At 41.5% G+C, this 13,065-nt stretch overlaps 1 long non-coding RNA gene across 1 annotated transcript; it reads right to left on the bottom strand.

Moving 5' to 3' along the window:
• Positions 1–8,551: 8,551 nt before the first annotated feature.
• Positions 8,552–9,829, bottom strand: LOC147758227 (uncharacterized). The gene is made up of 2 exons (XR_015319106.1): positions 9,033–9,829; positions 8,552–8,835 (listed from the first exon to the last, which is right to left on the bottom strand). It is a non-coding gene; the product is annotated as an uncharacterized LOC147758227 (long non-coding RNA).
• Positions 9,830–13,065: the final 3,236 nt, after the last annotated feature.

Raw genomic sequence — 13,065 nt, 5'->3', positions numbered from 1 at the left:
CAAAATCGTCCAAGTCATACTGACCAGATATATATGCGTCAGAGTGATAATTACTACCCGATAGCCAATCATCGGTACTGATTAACTTCAGTAGGGGCTGAGAAAGATGACTCCACGTGCCAGAAAAGCGCTCACATTAACCTATAACCCATTTTCCCACATACTTCTTCCACATACTTACTACAAATGTTTAGATGAGATAAGCGCTGTTATCCTGACTATAGCACGATTATATCAATATGGACTTCCTGTTTGTTTCCCTTTTTCTGTCTGCTGTGACGTCTATTGATTTAGCATGGCAATTACCTTTACCTACACTATCGCCAATACCGCCAACAGGAATTAGGCATCGGCTCGAAATCAGATCCCAATCGCAAGTTACCGATCCATCAAGCATTCATGCAACTATCTAACACAGCTATTGTTTCGACTGCCCTCCTTCCCTGTTTTTCGTTGACGCGATTGGCAGGTATCCTATATTGTTATGCTTAGCTGATCGTGGGGTGAGACGGCCACCTGCTCAGAAAGGCCGCACTTCCTGTGGAGGCCATCGTATACATTGCTCATAAGGAATTGGGTATAGAAGAAGTATCTATGGTCAAACCGGGGTCTCCATTTAGACTCCCCGCGAACTCAGGATTGTAATGCCACTCGATGCGCTTGAACACTAACGGGGCCTACGAGCCTTGTTCAACACGAGTTCAGGCCATCCTCATTACTACTGCTTGTCTCAGTAGCAGCAGCAATGGAGCTATCACGATCGTCATCAATGAGCTGGCCGGCCAGCAGCGGCACGCGCGTTACAGCGAAGCAAACGGCTTCGGTTGGCCCCTCTCTTGGCTAGTCCGCGCGCACTCCGGTCGATATGTCCTTCCAAACTGATGAACAGGTTTAAGACGGATACGCTCGCTGAGCACTACATAGGTTCATAGTAGTCACTTTATAAAGAGAGGGAAGGAATGTAATGGGTAGGTACAGAAGTAGATTGAAAGTGAGGCCAGGACCCTACGACAATTCAAGTCATAATTCGCGACTACAAACAGCACCGTAGAGAGTGCCAAATGAAGAATCCAGCAAAAGGCCTGCTTGTGAGTGTGCCCAATACCTGGCCAGAGCAGTCGCACCTGTGAGAGACGACGAAGCACTGCCATTATCTCCGTAAGACTATCGTTATTTGTGTACGTGTGTGTCTTATGTAGCCGGCCGTTGTTGTCGTATGGCCACTGAGCGCGTCTATTTGTGGTCCAACCGACTGGGGCCGGGGGCTGATGAGGCCAACGACTACCTTTAGGAATGCTTTCGCACAATGACATAAACCCCAAGGGCCAGCCATTTGGGAGCGATCGCGGGATTCAATGATTTTCGATCGTAGAGGAGGACCGCAGCAGCAGCAGCAGCAATCGAATCAGGTTTCGTTCCCGGCTCTTTTTTAAGTTTGTTGTCCGGCGTGCGCTGATCTGAATTTGCATGATACACCTATACAGATAAGACAAGTAACAGATCGGAACATAGACGAAGAGGCACCCCAATACGCAGATACGAGCAGCATAACATGGGGTCAAACGCGGCTTAACATCGTTGGACGCTTTTTTAAACACAATTCAACTACGAACGGTTATTTCTGCAATTGATAGCTGCACTCTCCGCCTACCGGTACATATATGCCGCTGTTGTCCTGTTGCTGAGTTCGACTACGTTAATCTAAAAAAATAAGCTATTATTTAAACTTCATTGTAATAGTCATTTTTATGGGGGGCACATTAGAAAAAGTGTTTACCGTATCATTTTCCAGAATAATTAAAAAAGTTATTAACATGTTGGAAAGGAAGCGTACGTTCAGTATATACGGATCAAAGCGTAATACAAAACCATAAATCATCGTCATCACTGTAAACCTGATAGAGCCTTGGATTCTGAAGTAGGTAACTGTGCATTAATGTTATGCACAGCATGTTATACCGCAGTATTTTGCCACAGTGGGACTCTCTTATTAGTCATAATAGGGGATGCGTACAGCCTGCTATACTTTCCTCCTTCTTACTATCATAATAACATTATTAGTACAAGCAACGAGTTACGTTATGGCATTGGCAAACAATAAGTAAAATAAACGTTTCTCTGACTAGTGGTACAATACTTATGGTGCCATACAAGACTCACTAGTTAAGTTAAAAGTAACTAGTTTACTTTTAGCTAATGCTCCATTACAGGTACTCACTTCAACACTGGCTGATGCGGTATCGTGACATTTATGCAGCCTAATCCATTATCGGTCAGCCCATAAGCTAATAGGTAGCTTTACAATAGCCGCCGGTGATTATGAAACCGCAGTTTGCTCTTCTTTCCCTACATGTCATAACAAATTGACTTTCCACAGACAGGTTACCTGTACCTTATATAAAGGCCGAAAATGAAATGTAGTTGTAGATCACTCTGCGCAAATCAACATTAAATCTTCCATCTAAATAAAAATTCCATCTAAGTATTGTCCATACGTAGCTATGCCCGTAACAGCACAACCGGGTACCGTATGACGACCATTTCTCTCCAACGACATTTGAGGTCCATTAGGAGGTCCAAATGACTGTAATCATATATAACTGAGTGCTAGAGAAGTTTATAGTGTTCGAACTTATATTATTTTTATTGTTAATCAATTCCAGCGTTAGAACATGGTAAATGTCACTGCTGTCGTTGCGACGCACATGCCCTCTCTATCAAAAACAACATCCGATTAAGATGGCAGGGCCTAGCCTGTGAAACGAACAGAAGCTAGGTCGGATCGCGCAGACAAACGTGCCTACGAAAATAAAGTGGAATATACTACACGCAAATCTGACAAACTTGCCTACCTAGTTATAGAAACTTCACCAGTTGAGTATCAATGAAGATTTGATCAGAGTCTTCGAGCCTGTTTCTAAATTAAAGAAAGCCTTGAAAAACGGGTATGTTGAATCCACTATCAATAACTTTTACTGGAAAAATTCAGTAGGTTAAAAGATTTCAACTTTGATTAAACGTAGCCAAAATAGTGTTTAGGTTCGATCTCAAGTGCGAATCAAAAGCGTCTGTTCGTAACAAAAAAGAGGTTATGTTTAAGATAGAATTTTTAACACAGCTGCTGCCTTTTAACGAAATATACACAGATACTACACGTCGACCGAACAAATCTGATTTACTCATTCGTCCTGGTAGTTGTCTAACATTTTATAGAATATCAAACTTAAACAACACAATATGGATAGCGATTACCAAGCCTGTACCACGATCAACCTATTCAAGATAGTTGTTACTCCATAATATATTGTTTGCTGACGTAGAATATGCATAGGTTTTTGCGTACAGCCGTTATCACCATGGTAGCCAATTTAGCTGCTCATTTAGGGGATACGTTGTGGCTTGCGTTCGAATTCGGGCGCAGACACTCTTCGTTTCGCGGAAAAAAAATTCATTCAAAAACATAGAGATGCTGCATTCAGCAAATATGCGTTGTAAAATGCTCTCACGTATGGTAAACATGTTATATAGTAAAGGCCATCCATAGAAGGTAATTTTAAACCGAATTAGTGCCAGCCAGTGCCATGTATGTACCCTTCTTTTCCTGCGAGTTTTTTTTTCCTATTTGAAGCCTCCAGCTGATTATTCCGTTCCCCACTTTACCACCCAAAAGATCCGCCAGGGTCTCGACTTTCCAGTGTCAAATGAAGAAAACCATAGCTTCATCGTTTCCCCCTCCTTATATCTTCGTTCAAGTTCGTGTCGTGTATTCAGCATTCAGCATAACACACCGGATGTTGTACGCGCGAACGATCATCATCGCGGCCTCTTGCTGATGCTCTGCGCCGCAGCAGCGCCCAACATTGCTGAAACTGTACAGAGGAACAATAGCGAGGTGAACGGCCCTTCTGACTCTGTTGAGCCGTTCCCGCTGTTTCTAATGGAACTCGAAAACGAACCGACAAACGGACGATTCAACTTCGCCTCTGCCGTAGTGCTTCATCAACGTCGGAACAGAAAAAGAAAAAACGAAGGCGAAGGCGAGCAAACGACACTGGACGAGTGCTGCGGTGCAGCAAGAGCAGAGACTACCAACGAGTCAAGCTGGCTGGTTTGACTTGGCTTTATGCTTTATCGTGCTTTACCAAGCGAAGTCTCTGACAATCAAACCCCGTACAATCATCATCCTATAGTCCACCCACTAGGATGACAGAGAGGGAAAGGAACAAGCTTCGAGCCGCTGTATGACAAAGTGGAGATACTACTGTATGCATACGCTACAGTCTGTCATAACAGTACGGGTATCCCTACGTCCGGTACGGCAGGCAGTGTTAGGGGGACGATAGCAATGGATGGAACGAAGAACAATTGTCATATAGCATCGTGCGATTCCTGCGAATGGAGCTTGATGGGCATCAGAAGAGCTATAGGACGTTCACGCCGGAGATGTAGCAAAGAGATTCATACACTATATGAGAAATAATGTATGGAAGTTGTCGTTTGCAGCAATGCAGTGCTGCGTTATGCTGTGAGGCACTGGCAAGCGTAGGAGCAAAAGGAAGTGTAATGCAGCGAAATCCGATGAGGCAAAACGAGACCTTGATCCTGCTTGGACCTAACGTCGAATGGGAAACAGATCTATCATTGGCCCTCTCAGATTCTCTGGTTTCAGGCTGCTGGAATGGTTTTTCCTGCTCCTAATAGCAGAAGCAATTTCAAGATATTGGCTGCGTAGTGCTTATATCTAAGTCATGGTTTCGTAGTACTTGTCCAACCACTCACATTTAGTAACCAGGGGCGTAAGCGGAAATCCATGGCCGATAATGTTTCGCGCTTCTAGGTAGAGCGAACTCGCCTTTCACAACCATTAGCTTCTATGGAAGCTGGCTTTTACACAAATCATCTCTGGTAGTCTCTATTCAAAATCGCTGCGTACCGATAAGACTATTTTTGGGTTAATTACAGTAATTTCTATAGTGCGAAATGTTTTGCGGTATAACATAGTTTGAGTTGCCTTTACTTATTTCTGTAAATAAGCTCTAATTATTTAGTCGAAACACCCCGATTGTCTCTTTCCGTTCTTTTTTATTATGACAATTTAGGACAACCCGAATTTCATATTGCGAGCTAGATTTCGAGAAACTCCAGTGATTTGTCATTGCTGTGTGTAATCTTAAGGGCTCCGTAAAGCTAGAGGTGAAAAAATGAAAGTTTGGGCTGGTTTTTCCACTGGTTCATCTTTTCTAACTTGCCAGAATATCTGCGCGTCTTTTTTTATAGAAAAAAAAAATTGGCAATGCCCTTGTCTGGACGCAGTGCTTAGTAATAATACAATTAGCACTTTCCTGTAGAACGGAAAATTTGTCTATTTTTGCGCAAGAATGTTCTAAAGTTAGGATTATAGAGATGTTGCGTTAGGGCCCCCAGTCATTTCACAATTAGCCACGTGTCACAGATTTAGAAGTGACGGTTTTTCAGTGGCATGTCAAAGAAAGGCCGGCTCAAAAGGCTAACTTGTTGCATAGCTGTTGCAGAAGGAATGACGTGTCCTTCTGGAAACAAGGTCGACTGTCGTCCGTAAGTTTGATCAACAAAACTGTATACGAAATTCAACAGAATTAAGGAAACGGTCCCTCCCAACTAGAATGCGCTCTTGACAACCAGTTTGGCGAACACTGTGGATTAAGACAGACTATGCCTACGTGTGTCGGGCAGATCGAAGAACATTGTTTTCCGTACTTCAATGAGTGAGGACCTGCAATATCAGGGAGTTTACTCCACTCTTCTCCGTAACGTCAATTAAAAAGCTAGACGTCTAAAGAACCTACTCTCTTTCGTAAATGCAAGCAGCCGGACGATAGATGGAAATGGTTGAACCGAGTCTTATCCAAAAGACGTCGATAACCTTAACCGATATTACTGCAAGTCTTTGAGCCAGCGCATCGATGAACGAAGAGCTTTTCGGGTCCTGGATGTGCTCGAAACGGAGGCAACATGGCCTTTTAAGGATTTGGTCGAGAAGGATCCGACAGCGTTTATGGTAGCAGTACTAGATGCTTCTAGTTGGAAAATATTAGCTAGAGAAGAGAACATCAGCTTGCCGCTAAGTGGAGCGGGTCGCTCAGTTTATATGGCCCCCGAAAATTCTGACTATCTTCCAAATGGGGAAGATTAATTGGTTTCAGTATCCCAAAAGTGCCAGCTTGATCAAGTTTTACCAAGGCAGCTCGTCGTATAATTTGCTTTCACAGATGGGCTGTATAAAAGCGGAGAATGGACCCAAATCCCGACATACAAAGTGTACTATACGATCAGAGTAGGTAAGGACCGTTCTGAGTCTGACTGCAACCTGTAGCACAATAAACGAACTGCGCATGGCTCAGTGTCCTTTACAGACGGCATGCGCTTTAAAGTTTTTGTGAGAGGCACGGTTCTATTTTGGGACCAGGTGAGTAAACGTAGGCCTGTATAATTAGTGCATCTGCAGATGAAGCCGAGTAGTTCGACATGTTATATTCACGAAACTCTTGGTCGTGGAAACATTGCGTAGCTGAATATTTATTCTTCTGAGATTTGTAGCACGTGACATTTCACGGTGCTTCCATATTAACTCTATAATTGTATCCTACCAGAAACACCTGAAAGGGAGACATATCAGTGAACAGACAGTGCGCTTTTTCTTAGCACTAATCATTCTCTTAGCATGAGTATTTATTGGTAAGCGTAACTCTTAAACGATCGCTTTTTCCAGAGAAACTTTATTCGCTCGAATAATAAACGTCCAGAAGTTTCCTATTTCGTGGCAACAGGCCTTTCCCGTTACCTTGGCGAAAGTCTTAACTGTAAGCAGCCTTTCAAACATTTCCAGGCTTCTAGCGATCCCAATGGTCCGACTTCAAGCCTGCACTCCGGAAAAGATCCATGTATTGCCTTGTCAGACAATAAATTTCATCGAAACAGCAGCTCTTGACAACAATGAAAGCTCGAAAATGACTCTATGCACCCGCCTCGTTGCCTGATGCGACATCCTTCTTATGCTTCGCGAACGCAGCTTTACTCCTGTGTACCTCCTAAAAGATCGCCAAATCAGTGCGCGCGAAAATCAACGTTAGCTTCCTCTCTAACAAGTTCAGCTTCAGTGCAATTGTGTTGACGTGCGACCTCATCATCTGAATTTTCTGGCTAAAATACTGTTACACGTGAGGCGTCATTCGGCGCCGTGCTTATTGTACTGACCCTCGCGACGCCATCTTCTCCAGCACGCGGCTCGCCCCATAAACACAGTATTTCCATTGCCATTGTTTTGTGCATCCACGCTCCAAGCATGGTACCAAAGTGGGTTTTCACAAAGAATATCATCGCCATCAAGTTATTCAGGCCAGTGACTGAATTAGATGATAAAGCAACCTACTCGTTCATCGCTCAAGAACTCGCCATTCGGGTACCTTTTAAGCTTTTCGGATCATAAGTCCAGCCAAATATGTAGTAAACACATTTTTAATACCGGATCCGAAACAGACAGAACAAATAAGGACCGACAGATTTCAACACACTAAAAGAGTTGGCAGCGGTTCGCTTTGGTACCATTATGGGCGACCTAAATAGTTTGCTAAAGTTTTCGCGAAGCACTGTCTCATTGGCCTTTTTGCTATTGCGTATTCAATGCCGAAGGCGAAGTGGCGCGAGCATTCGATCCAACGAACGCGAACTTCGAGTGCTTTTTAAAACATGATAAAAAATTCCAGGTAAGCCCGGATAAGACCCACCCCGGTTAGATTTTCGGAAGGGCAAGTCCTTGATGCCGTATTTAAGCAGAGCTGATCCTAAGGAGTTGTTCACATAAAAACGATAATGTGCTGTCATTAAAAAAAAAGTTTTTTAATGACATTACTTGTGAAGCTTAAAATTTATCTCAGGCATTCACTGACCTAGTTTTACCTGAAAGACTAGTGAGTACACCGACAATACAATTAGATCCTTATTTATTGCTACGCCCTTTAAAGATAGAAACAGAAAATATATATGGAGTCATATGTTTGTCATGTCTTTATAACGAAGCAGCGTCTGACAGACAGTCTAAATGGTCAAGCCAAGACGAGCACAAGCCAGACGAGGTTGTTGAAATCTAGGAGAGCGACATAATACTATCATGTGGAAGAATAAACACGCTTACTTCGTATCGAACAGTAAGAAAATTATAGCCAATTGATGTGAGGTCATCAGTGTGACCAATTACCCCGGACTTGAAGGAAGGTAAATCTGTGGTTGCTACAACTATTAGCGATAGTTATAAAAAATTAACAGTAGAATAAGTCAATATGTTCCCTGACAGCTAGTAAACAAACAAAAATACAATGATCGAACTGTACTTGTCTAAACCTAGAGCGAACGTTTCAGATTAAACTAAATACATTTTTATCTGATCAAAGAGTGATCTATGATCAATTTTTTCTCTCAGCATCGCATATACAATAATCTAAGCATCACATTCTACAGGCTGGTAGTGCTTCTTTTGACGTTGGATATAAAAAAAAAAAAAAAAAAAAAAGAAAAAAAAAAGCAGAACCTCCGTGTATTTTATTTACGATAAGCATGTACAGACAGGGCGTGCTATCCAATATGCAGGTTGCCGGTATTGCGTACAATTCACTTTGTTTGTCTTACGACGACATGCTTGCTCGACGTTCTGACAGGCCAATCGAATATGGCATGACACTTTCGGAATCCGCGGCGAAAGCATACCCAATGACGACGAAGAGGGAGGAACCCACCGCGTGTCACCATCCTGCTGTACGGTGGGATATAAAGATGAAGGTAGATATTGTACGGGTATACGCTCTATTGCAAACGAACGCATAGAAATGATGAAAATTACCATGATCTTTAGTGATACTAAGGGTGTTATTCTAACCGCTGTGATCCATCAAATAATCAAGGCAAAAAAGCCTCATATACATAATAAATGTTCAATAAATACCTTAAAAGCGGATCAATTTTTTTAGGTAGAAGAAGCTCGCATTCTGTTCGTTACTTACGGCGTTTGTCTAGCAGCGGTTCATCGATGAGTTGCGCATGTTATTACATAGCGGTTTTTACTGAACCGTTACGCGTCTAGTGACTAGTACATGGGATAGTTATTCCATCTATAACAACGTCATTGGTTAGCGGGTACGTAGCCACTGATGTAGGACTCCCGTCGCTTTCATGTGATGTGATTGTACGTTAAGGCCGAAAGAGCTATTAATGATTCTGCCACTTGATAGCAGATAGGTACTTCTATATATTCATCGTGTTCAAGAGAGAATATAAGCATTGTACAAGCAGTGACAATGGCCACATCAACCAATGTCTATTGGTACGACACCAACATGGCGCCTTGTGCGTCGGTGCCAAACTTCACAACTCGACATTTTTTGGCTTCACACCATCTTTTGTAGGTATAGAGCAATAGAGATCTACAGAACAGGCGCCACGGATATGACATATCGGCGAGGCTCTCTAGGCGACAAATGACATGTAAGGTAAATCGGGCACATCATTGGGTAGATTCCGCCAGCAGTGCATCGTCGTTCACGCATCCGGAAATGACGCGGCCCGGGTAAAGTAATATATTATCGCGTCGGGTAACGATCAGCTCGCTCTTGCTCTATCGACAGCTACATATAGGGGCATACGTTAAATCACGAGTGTCTCCATGTGTATCTGTGTAAATCCATCGTGTTGCTATTGTGACAGCACCTCGATACTTTGACATCGCTAGCGGCTACTTCGAGTAGAATCGAGATTAGTCAACCTGTGTGGGACGGGACCATTGACGGAGATGCTTGCTGGCCGACTTTAGTTTGCGTGAATAGCAGTGAAGCGTGAATCAGCCCACCAACCTGGGTCGCCTCCTGTCCAAACGTTCAATCAGAACTTGGTCGTTTATGGATTACACGTTACGATCCCACATCACTCTGGAGGTATCAAGCACAGCAAGAGAGTGAGAACGAATGCGCTTTAACCGAAATGGGCCTAACTAGAAATGAATCCGAACTCTTCAGACTTTTGCGAAGCTCCAACAACATTATGCTTTTTTTCCACCAACTATCATATTGCTTATATCCTCAGATTGATTATTCTAGTTTTACGGAACCTGTTCTATACGCCAGGTGTAACTTGATAAAAGAACCAAAATTCTTCATAACTCTGGTCAGTGCGGTTATGCGGTAATATCATATTATTGCTATGAAATACTGGTAGTAGAGATGGAATTGACTCGATTATTATTATAGGGTGTTTCATCAGTTTTGAACTTTTCTCTGATCTTCGAAACCTCATTTTTGAGCATACTCAGAAGAACAACAACAATTGTTGAACGCGTTTGCCTTTAAAAGGCATATATTTTAAATTAACTTCCTCTGATCTGGCGTCTCTATCAATTCATTAAGCTGTTTTTCTTACAAATTCTTCAAACAAAAAAAGAAATTTAACATGTCGTTACAATTGCAGCGAATGTTACGGTTGCTAGAGCTGTATATGAAAAATTTTCTGGTCCAGCTGTTTTATCCATCAGTATATAAAAATTATCGATATCGCTATATTTGAACAAGAGCATGAAACATTTACAATGTAGAAACAAAAATAGATGAGCTCCACTCCTACTGTTTCTATGCGTAACGGTGTATGTGCTATTATGTCAATCTTTTCACATCATCCGCCGATGTCCTGTTGAGCACATGCAAAAAGGAATACATTTTAGAGGGCCTTTTTATAATTATGGTAAACATTTTCAGCACAACGAGTGTGCGTTAGTTCGTGAATGAAAAAAGGAATCATCCGCATAAATGCGCTACGCATATTGTAGATGCCTACGAAAAACAGGCACTGAGTAAACTTCATCTAAGTAAACAAACAATTTAGGCGTTTCGAGAACGGGCCTAACAACAGGCGAAGAGTATAGTCAAGAAAATTAACAAATCACAACCGTAGCACAATTGACTCCGAGCCCTCCGTGACAGCAATGTATTGGCCCATACCTCATCACTACTTGTACAACAATGTTTGCAAAGACATGTTATGATATGTGAGTCGCCCCCCAACCCCCCGTATTCACCATACCTAATCGTCTGAATTTTTTTTCTGTTTACAAAACTAAAGAAAACGCTGAGAGAAAAAAGTTTCGACACGAGAAAAGATGTAATAAAAAAATCGCTAACCCAGCTGAGAACTATCTCGACGATTGAACTGTTGGAAAAACATTTTGCGGGCTGCAGTGAACGGCGGCACGATTAGGTAGTATTCGATGAGAATTATTTCGAAGGGAAGAACTTAAATTGGGACGATTAATAAATTTCTCCATTTTGTAACACACCTCTAGAAGCTTGTTACCTGTTGTGCAAGTGATCTAAATCATACGGACTAAAATCAGAACAATATGGAGCTATAGCTAGATTGGGTAGGTTCCCACAGTCGAGGCTGCCGTTTAACCATATCTCAAGCTGTCGATTGCTGCACCACTTTTTCAAAAATTTGAGATATCTCGGAATATTAGCTCTAGATAGTCTGATCCGCTGGGCATTGCCACCGAACTCGCTTTTACTCCTATTTAACGCCACTGTCCGCCTGATTTTTCCTAGCTAGAATCATCCATGTCTCGTCTATGGCGACAACGTGCTTTAGGCAGGGTTTCCCCTTTTAGTATTTGCGCACATTATCCTTAAGTACTTTACATGTGTTTGGAAGCACATTATTTATGTTTTATCTATTTTTCTCAAAAGTTTCGATGATCAGAGCCATTTGTTTCTTTGTTCGAGGATCTGAGACACGAGAAATGTGCTTATGACACTCAGAGAGTTTATAATCGTCAGTATTATTTCGTCTGTTAATGGAGCTTAGATTAAAAACTATCCAACCTTGTCGATTCGCTAAATGATTTATTTCCCCAGTAGAAATATGGCATTAATGCTCAACTATACAAATTTGTTGCTATCGCTGCGTTTTATTATAACGCAAATCCAATAGCTCGAAAACGATTTATATATAAATTGTTATTATTTTATAAAAAAAAGATAATAACAATAAAGCGCAGTCATGTCTCTATGAGTAAGAAAAGCAAAGTTTTTACAATTTACAATTCGTTTCTCTCTACCAACTACTTATTGTTACTATAATATCTAAATCAAGTCAGTGTTTAAATTTTGAATTTCTAAGTGAGTGCACGATGGATGGCAGACTTCTGCCTCTATAAGGTTAAGAAATAAGGCAGCACTTTTTATTGTATATACAACAAGGTTGTCAGGTTTCCTTTTCTAAAAAAAAAACGAGAAAGTTTTACTCAGAGGTCAAGCTACGCTATTGAATATCATGGAGATGCGGTTACAATATAATTAATCTTAGCTTTCTGTTTCCTCGACTGGAGATTTTTATGAAACAGTACAAGAAAATACAGCCCAAAAAACTGTGGTGGGAAGGATGTCGCGTGTTGTGATATAGCATTTTCGTCAAAAAAAACTTAGCTTTTATCAGTTCCATTATCCGCTACGACAATTAAGTTCGGGTGGCCGCATCAATTTCTACATTTACTTAATTATTGTGTTATGTCTGAAGTACGGTTCTTTCAGGTTCCTTATTTTTTTTCGAAATTTTCCGGTTTTTCATTCTAAGAATGTAATCGATTTTAAAAATTGGCGCCTTTACTATTATAGCACCGACTTCAAATTAGAATTTCGTTAGTAAAAGATAATGATGCAAAAGACAACTTATAGTACAAAGAACGAACTTTTGACAGATGGCTAGTTAGTAAAATTACTGGGAAAAAAAAGTAACAATTTTGTGCTGCTTGAAATTACCTATGAAGACTAGCTATGGACTTATTTTCGTCATTAATTCCAATCAACTTTGCATGTGTATTCGAACTCGTTTCCGCAAGAAACAGGCTGGGCCCACTTTTTGAATCTTTTCATTTCTGTCTTAGAATAAGAGCGCTTCAAATGTTGGGTACACAGAAGGCAAACGAAGACAAGCTCCGAACCTTCCGTCCACGAGGGCGTATGTCCATTTCAATACATGTTGCTGCCTGTGTAACTA

This window comes from Varroa destructor, unplaced genomic scaffold, assembly GCF_002443255.2.
Source record: "Varroa destructor unplaced genomic scaffold, Vdes_3.0 BEIS01000001.1, whole genome shotgun sequence".
Lineage (NCBI taxonomy): Eukaryota > Metazoa > Arthropoda > Arachnida > Mesostigmata > Varroidae > Varroa > Varroa destructor.
This window is presented reverse-complemented; position numbering and strand designations above follow the sequence as displayed.